The following is a 7,783-nucleotide window of genomic DNA, read 5'->3' on the forward strand; positions in this document are numbered from 1 at the left end:
ATTATCAAGGGGGAGTTAGATGGTTTAGTGGTTTAACTAGTGGTTAACTAGTGGTTAGTGGTTTCCACTAGCTAGGAACTGAGAGTTCCTAGACAAACAGGGGTACACAGAGACAAAGTCTCAAAAAAAAAAAAAAAAAAAAAAAAAAAGAAAGAAAGAAAGAAAAAAATAACAAAACATAAATCTAAATTTGTAGATATTTACTTAAAATCTTGTTACCAAAAGCTTTGACTAATTTCTCAATTAAGTAATTACATAACATGTAAAGAATAACCATTTTGCCTCTACCTATGCTTAAATATGAGATTGTTTTGTTTGCTGAAGCATTATTTATACCTTTTTTTAAAGACCATCTTATCAATTGTCCAGGCTTCCTTGAACTCAACATGTAGCTGAGAGTAACAAAGCTTGAACCTTTGATCCTCCTGCTCCAACTGCCTAAGTGCTGGAATTACAGCTTTTTAGCCTGTGCTTACACATACAAGTATACAAATGTACCCTGGGTGGAATGACTATGTGGAGATGGCCTATGTCAGCAAAGGCACCCATAGATCAGTGACACCAAAAGACAAAGATTTAGAAGGTCGAAAAATCACTGTTTGCCAGCCCACTTGGAGTTTCTCAATCCAGTAAAAATGGTTCCAAACATTTGCTAAATTTGCTACCTGTAAGCTGATCAGTGTGAACCACAGAAAGGAAATCCAACTGCAGCCTATTATGAATCATGCTACAGGCTATCACTAAAAAGCATGAAGAAAGAGAGATATAGGAACCAAGCCAACAGAGCCCAGACGATGCCAGTGCCATAGCACCTTCACTGTCTGAAAGAACCTGGGACAAGAACTAAGTGTGGCTACGACTCATCAAGAGTGTTGCATCTTTTTCTGCTCATCCAAACAGAGCTTCTAGAATCAAGTTAAGTATGAGGAAGCATAGTCATGCTCTGTAGCCCAGGCTGGCCTTGAATCTCTACATCTACCTGATTAGCCTCCCAAGTGCTGGAATTATAGACATATACCTTCTACCATTTCTGGTGTGTAGCTGTTTCTTTTCAAAGATTGCTTTTTACTTTATGTAAGATTTGTCTAAATACATATATTGGCAATGAAGAATCTATCTTACAAAGTATCATAGGTCATCTCAATGGTCATAATCCTGTCCAACCTGTCAGACTGAGAAGGTACTGAATATACACCATGAAGACATCTTCATACAATCTCAGCTAAGCCCTCTGCCATTCAAGAAATTAACCATATGTTTGTCCAATTCTCAACCTTTTGCTGTATGCCATTGGCTATAATACTATACCTTCCCTTCCCTACTCTTTCTGTTTACAACACTTCTTCCTGCCAACTCTACCTGGAAATACTCTGTTATCATTCTTTAAACCCCAGTTCCAGGACCATTATATTTTTCTGGGAGGAGGGGTGAGACAGGGTATCCTGTAGGTCAAGCAGACCTTGAACTCACTATGTAGAAGGCTGACACTGACCTCCTGATCTTTCAATACACAGTGCTGATTACTCCACAATACAAAGTGCTGGATTACTGATTTACAATCACATTCTTTATGAAGGATTTTCAACAAGTATTCATAGTCTACTTCCTATCTCTTTTACATATTTCCACTATGGGTTTTGCAGTAAGTAATCATAGTCTATTTTCTATTTCTTTTATATACTCTCATTATGGTACAAATTAGCCTGCAAAATAAGCTTTCTTTCGCAAGTGTTATCTTCTATAGGAAATCATAAAGAGCTAGAAAAAAAGGAAAAATGATGTTTTCTATCTCTGCACCCCCAGAATCCCTAACACGTGTGGCACTCCGTTTTTTTAATGCTAAAGAAATGAGGTTATTAGGCTGACATTAGAAATTTAGAAGGTCAAAATAAAACTAAAAGAAATGTACTTGAAAGCCTATTTGGCCACTGAGAAGTGGGCCTGCCCACAAGAGAAAGAGAGAGAGAGAGAGAGAGAGAGAGAGAGAGAGAGAAAAGGATCTGCTTGTGTGTGTCCCTGTCTATTCTGACCTATCTGCCTCTTTCGGGTGTTCTCAAGAGGAAGTAAGTGTCTAAGCAGTGCAGGCCTCTAGCCAATGCTACCAACAAAGCTTGGGTGCCATTGATAATTACTTAACTGGTTTTCAAAAATACTATTCCTGAGACTGGAAAAGATATGCTCCATTATCTCTAAGTTTAAAGCTGTCATAATAGGTTAAGAGTTGTTTTGAATCCATAAGTAGTAATTCACTTATGTAGTAACAAATTTAGCCTATGGATACTTTAAATGTTCAAAACGTAAGCTTAAGCAATAGGTTTTACCCAGTGTTTTCCTATGCACACCCGCTTCCATAATAGAAATTTAGCTTGTAGCTACTACTAGCTTCAAACAAAATTTTGTGACTGGTTTAACTGGGTTTCAGAAAGTTACTAAGAAAGTGACTCTTTAAATGGACACCAACAAATATGTGAAGTCATTGTTTGAGACTTAAGGTGACTAGCAAAACCCAAAGCTGAAGGGCGAGCCAAGTTGTAAGTGAAGATTATAACCCTCCAATTGTCCCCATGCTTTATCCTTGTCTGTAAACATAATAAAAACCAAGTCAATCTCCTTTGGTTCAGTTATATCGTATGCAAACACATGCCCAGTCGACCCTCCAGTCTTCTAATTCAGACAGAATATGCAATGTAGCCTCGAGCACTGGGATACTTTACTCAAAGTAATAACGCACAAAAAACCACTCCCTCACAACAAGGCATGTGTCAGAACAGTTCGGAATACCGACACTGTGCGCATCATCCACTAGGGTCGCGCGATTGCTGTTTCTTCTCTGGAGAGGTACTCTAGGGTGTTTTCCTATAGAAAGGCCTTGGTGAAAGGCCTAAGGTAGGAGTTTACGATCGCTGACCAGCCAGGGGACCTCCTGCGATTGAAGGGAAGGACAACCCGAGCCAGGCCGCAGCCCAGTACTGCACCTTCCCAGCCAGCTTCAAGCCGGTCGTAGAGAACAGGGCATGCCGCAGATCTCACCGCCCGCCCCAGTCTGAAAGAGGGTAGGGGGCCGTGCCGGCTCCGCCCTCCCCCGCGGGGCATGGGCTCAGGACCACACAGGAAGGCCACGTCCCCAGGGACAGGCACCACTCTATGGTGTGCGGGGGGGGGGGGNGCAGGCCCACGTGACCAGCACGTAGCCAATCCCGGGACGACAGCCCGCCATAGAGACGGCTGCGGAGGCGGCTAGAGATGCCCGCCGGCAAGTCACAAGCGCCCGCCTATCCCGGCTCGGTGTTCCTTGCTCGGTGCTGCCGCCATCTTCCAGGAGGAAAGGGTAGAGGCAAAGGGCTCCCTCCCCTTCACTGCTCCGCACTCATGCTGCCACCTGCCCGCCCCCGGTCGTCTCTCGCTCTCAGTGGACACCTTATTTCTCCTTAGTAAATATCCTTCCCTCAACTCTAGTTTCCCACAAAGCGGAGAATCTCGTTACCTGCTCCTCTTTTATTAGCGTGAGGAATCCAAGCTCATAAGGTAGGAACTGTGGCGAAACAGGAACAAGACGCCATCTTGGTAAAGGAGAAGAGGCTACGCTTGACCTCCCCCCGCCCCCAGCCTCTATATGGCCAACCGCCGTGGGAGGGGCACGGCGCCTGCGCAGAGGCGGACGGCAGGATCGCGTCCACGCTTGCGCTCTGCTTGCAACCGCGGAGGAGGGGACTACTCGGGGCCCAGGAAGGAGTTGGCAAGGGGCGGGGACGGCGCGATGACGCCATCTGTTCGCGCGCGCGCTACTGGGCGGGGTAGATCCGTGCTGTCGCCTGACGAGCGTTCTCCAGCGTGTGAGCGGGTAAGTGTGTGGCAATGTGTACCCACTGTCGCGCGGGCTCGAGTCGAGCTGGCCGTCCTGAGAAAGGGCTAGAGTTCTGCCCTCGCCCGGGCCGCCTAGGCGGTGATAACCGGTACGGAAGTGGAGCGCGTGGGGGAGGGGCGGCCGCGCCCTTAGTCCGGGGCTCCAGCGATGGATGCCTGGCTGGCGTCGTCCCTTCGAGGACAACTGGACGGGCGGCCCCCATCTGGGTGATCCTGCTAGCCAGGTCCAGTGCATTGGGGCGGGCGTGACTGGGCCCAGTGAAGTTACCGCGCACAGTCCAAATACTATGTGCTGGAGAGTCGGGCGTTAGATTCACATCTACGAAGCACTTGTGCTAGTGTGGCCATCTTCCCACGTAACGGTGCCCTTTCGTCCTGGGGATGAAAAGGACTAGTCACTCAGATGTTAATGAAGTTCTCCAATTCAAGGCAGTGGTAGGCGCATTATGGAGTGGTTTGTCTGCTGTGGCCTTCCTCGAGGTAGTGCGACGCTAGACAAAGGGCTGTAGCCCTGTAAGTGACACGGGAAAGGGAGCATGGAGTGGAGGCCTTTGACTGAGAAGCCATGAAGTCTAACTCTGAAGCTGACCGTAGGCCCAGACCAAGCCTGGCCCTTTTGTATCTTCCAGCCTCATTTGTTAGTGGCGCCTTGCCTTGTCCTGTACTACGTTTCCAGACTTTCAACACATGGAACTTCTAGTTCAGACCTCTGTGGTCTCTATGGCTGGTCTTAACCCAGTTTACTTCTCGTGTCTGGAACGCAGTTAATCTCGCACATTCTCTGTCTAATGCTTATCTGTTGTGTAGTTCCTGCTCGCTGCTTGTTGTTAGGACTCTCACTGGATTCGATATCCTTTAGACGGATTAAGTGTTTCTCTGGCGTCAAATATTGGGGTCCCTACTGTCTATCAAGGGATTTAAGTTTTAGGTTCTCAACCGGGCGTGGTGGCGCACGCCTTTAATCCCAGCACTTGGGAGGCAGAGGCAGATGGATTTCTGAGTTCGAGGCCAGACTGGTCTACAAAATGAGTTCCAGGACAGCCAGGGCTATACAGAGAAACCTCTCGAAAAGCCTTAGGTTTTTTTTTTTTTTTTTTCCCTTAGTAGTGAAAATTGTTTTAGTATCTTAGATACATTTTTAAAATCCGTCTTGTTAACATAAGGAAAAACAGAGTTTTGAAGGGGTCATAAAGGCTGTTTCTTCATGATGCTTCTAATTTGAGACTCCTTATTTTCAATGGCTTTTTTGGTAGTTGCCATTCAGGATTTCTTTGCAATACTCAGCATTCAAACTGTCAGTGTGTGCTGCTATATCTAATTTTTGGGATGATTTTTTTTAGTTTTAAAAGTTGTCCTGATCCTTTTTTATCATTTTTCCACCTAGGTTTCCCCCCCCCCCCCTTAACAGAGCACCACAGGTCAATAAAGAACTAGAGCTTCTCCTTCTGAGTTAGCTGGGTAACCTAGGGAAAGGAGGTGGGGCCTCCTTCTATTATCAGTGAGTGTAATTCAGCTCCCTTTGTTTGTGGCTTGCTGCTCCAAGCTCCATTAAGAGTGTTGTCTTGCATAATGTGCTTGTACAATCTTCAAATCTAAGAAACCTAAATGGCAAGAGAGTCTAGGCTCTTTGGATAAAAGCTCTTCAGGATCCTACACTGAGGAGTCTTTGGAGATTAGGGGTAATATATACAAATGTAAAACTTTGTGTACATGAATGATGGTTCCTATTTAGTATTCCGTTATTATAAATGCCACTTGCAAAAATAGGTTTTGTTCACCTAGTCATCTTTTGACTCATAATTGGGTAATAGTGTTACTCTCTGAAATAAAGAAGCTGTGGGCCAAGTGTAAGGAACTTAGTAACTTCTGACATGTGAAATCTGCAATGTGGAAGAATAAAGTTTTAGTTTGACTGTGTACCTTAGATGTGGGGGACCTAACTGATCTGCGCTCTGTACCTAGCAGTATGTTAATGGACAAGGTGTTCTCACTAAACCCAAGTGCTTCAGAAATTCAGTATTCACCTTTCAGTTAACATTTGGCATTACTAGGAATGTGTAGTTAGTTCACTTGGTCAAGTGCTTGCCCTGAATGCAAGATTTCTGGTTCCTTATTACATGTCCCCCCTCGCCCCCCAAACAACAAAAACTAAAACCCCTTTTTATTATGTTTAATACATTGTTAGAAAATCATTGAGACTAGAATACAAGCTAGGTTTGGGTATAGGGTAACATTCATAGCCTAGCAGTCTCTGTATTGAAGAATCATTGTATGTATTCTCCATGTCTGTTCTTGTGTTGTGCATCAGGATGCTTATTATTTATTTATTTATTATTTTATTTATATGAGTACACTGTAGCTGTTTTCAGACACACCAGAAGAGGGCATCGGATCCCATCTGAGCCACCTTGTAGTTGCTGGGAATTGAACTCAAGAATCTCTGGAAGAACAGTCAGTGTTCTTAACAGCTCAGCCATCTCTCTAGCCCTCAGTACTTATTGAAAGAAAGGAAAATGATATTGGAAGTTATTCTTTGGTCTGAACTGACCTAGGACCTCAAAATGGCTGCGGACTTGGGTCAGTAAGCTAAGGAGATACAGAGATGTAGAAAGCTACCCATGACATTCCCTGTATATGGTGGCTAGAAATAAATGACATATAATAGTAGTGAAGGCAAATCTCCACATTTCTACTCTCAAGTGTTTATCTTCCCATTATTTTATCCAATGCCTAAAGAAAGGAGACATACCATAGGGATTCTAGTTTAGAATCGAATTAATTATACCAATTTGGGAGAAACAAAATGACTTGATAATTTTAGGGCTTGCTTTTTTTAAATTCTGTATCTGTTCATAGCCAAGTATAGTGTTGTATCCCTGTAATCTCAGCATTTGGGAGACTGAAATAAGTTAGCCAGTTTAAGTTGAGTTTTTATTATAAAGACTCTTAAAACCAAACAAGACAAAAAACCTAAAATGTGTTCCTGTGCATTTTAGTGTTTTGAGACATGGTTTCTTTGTTGCCTATACTATTCCAGAACTCATAATAATCCAAGTTGGCTCACATTTGGAATCCTTGTACCTCAGCCTCCAGTGCTGTGTTACCACACCTGGTTTGCTTTTTATTTTATTCTTACTATTTCCCCCTATTTCCATTCCTAAATGGGATAGGCAAAACTTTGAATGCTGGCATTCAGCTTGTATGTAGTAAGTACACTTATCTAGCATACATGAAATCAGGAGCTTACTCTTCTAAGTACCAGACACAGACAGTGCACACAATCACAATTCAGAAAGAAACTTTCAGTTTTGAGACATGGTCTCCCTGTGTAGTCCAAGCAGCTTCCAGTTTGCAATCCTCCTGTCTTTTGAGTGCTAAGATTACAACGGTGCCCCACCACAGCCAGCTAGAAAGAAACTTTTGACTTGCTATCTATCTTTTGTAGCACCTTACCAAATAAATTGTCATATTCTAAAGTTTTGTTTTGTTTTGTTTTTTTGTTCTAGCCCAGTTTGGAACATCTCTCTTAATGATCTTATGACAGTCTCTCAGATAGAGATAGAAGGCTTATATTCCTCTTAGCCTGTTTTACTGTTGGCCTTTTTTTTTTTTTTTTAAGATTTATTTATTGTATGTATATGAGTGCACTATCTGAATGTACACCTGCTACCTGCATTCCAGAAGAGGGCATCAGATCACATTGTAGATGGTTGTGAGCTTAACTGTTGAGCCATCTTTCCAGCCCCAGGCTTTCTTTTTTAGATCTGGTCTCTTTATAAAGTGGCTTTGACTGTCCTGGAATTCACTGTGTAGACTAGACTGGCCTCAAACTCACAGAGCTCCCAAGTGTTAGGATCAAAGATGTAAACCAGCAAGCATGGCTACTGTTGTGTGTATGTTTTTTTGTTTTTTTTTTTTT

The 7,783-nt window shown here is 43.5% G+C and overlaps 2 protein-coding genes across 6 annotated transcripts in view; one reads left to right on the forward strand and one right to left on the reverse strand.

Annotated features, from left to right (window-relative positions):
* Positions 1–3,689, reverse strand: part of Hdlbp (high density lipoprotein binding protein) — a 71,102-nt gene extending 67,413 nt beyond the window's left edge. The window contains exon 1 of one of the 2 annotated variants that reach the window (XM_021168191.1): positions 3,485–3,689. The gene's annotated coding sequence lies outside the window, so the exon portion shown is untranslated. Of the gene's footprint in view, positions 1–2,975; positions 3,142–3,484 lie in introns of those variants that run through there. The other variant, XM_021168198.2, reaches the window with a different exon arrangement.
* Positions 3,690–3,752: 63 nt separating this feature from the next.
* The window catches only part of Septin2 (septin 2), a 31,797-nt gene continuing 27,766 nt past the window's right edge, over positions 3,753–7,783 (forward strand). The window contains exon 1 of one of the 4 annotated variants that reach the window (XM_021168253.2): positions 3,753–3,841. The gene's annotated coding sequence lies outside the window, so the exon portion shown is untranslated. Of the gene's footprint in view, positions 3,954–4,037; positions 4,089–7,783 lie in introns of those variants that run through there. The other 3 variants (XM_021168269.2, XM_021168261.2, XM_021168286.2) reach the window with 3 other exon arrangements.

Source organism: Mus caroli, chromosome 1, assembly GCF_900094665.2.
Source record: "Mus caroli chromosome 1, CAROLI_EIJ_v1.1, whole genome shotgun sequence".
Taxonomy (NCBI): domain Eukaryota; kingdom Metazoa; phylum Chordata; class Mammalia; order Rodentia; family Muridae; genus Mus; species Mus caroli.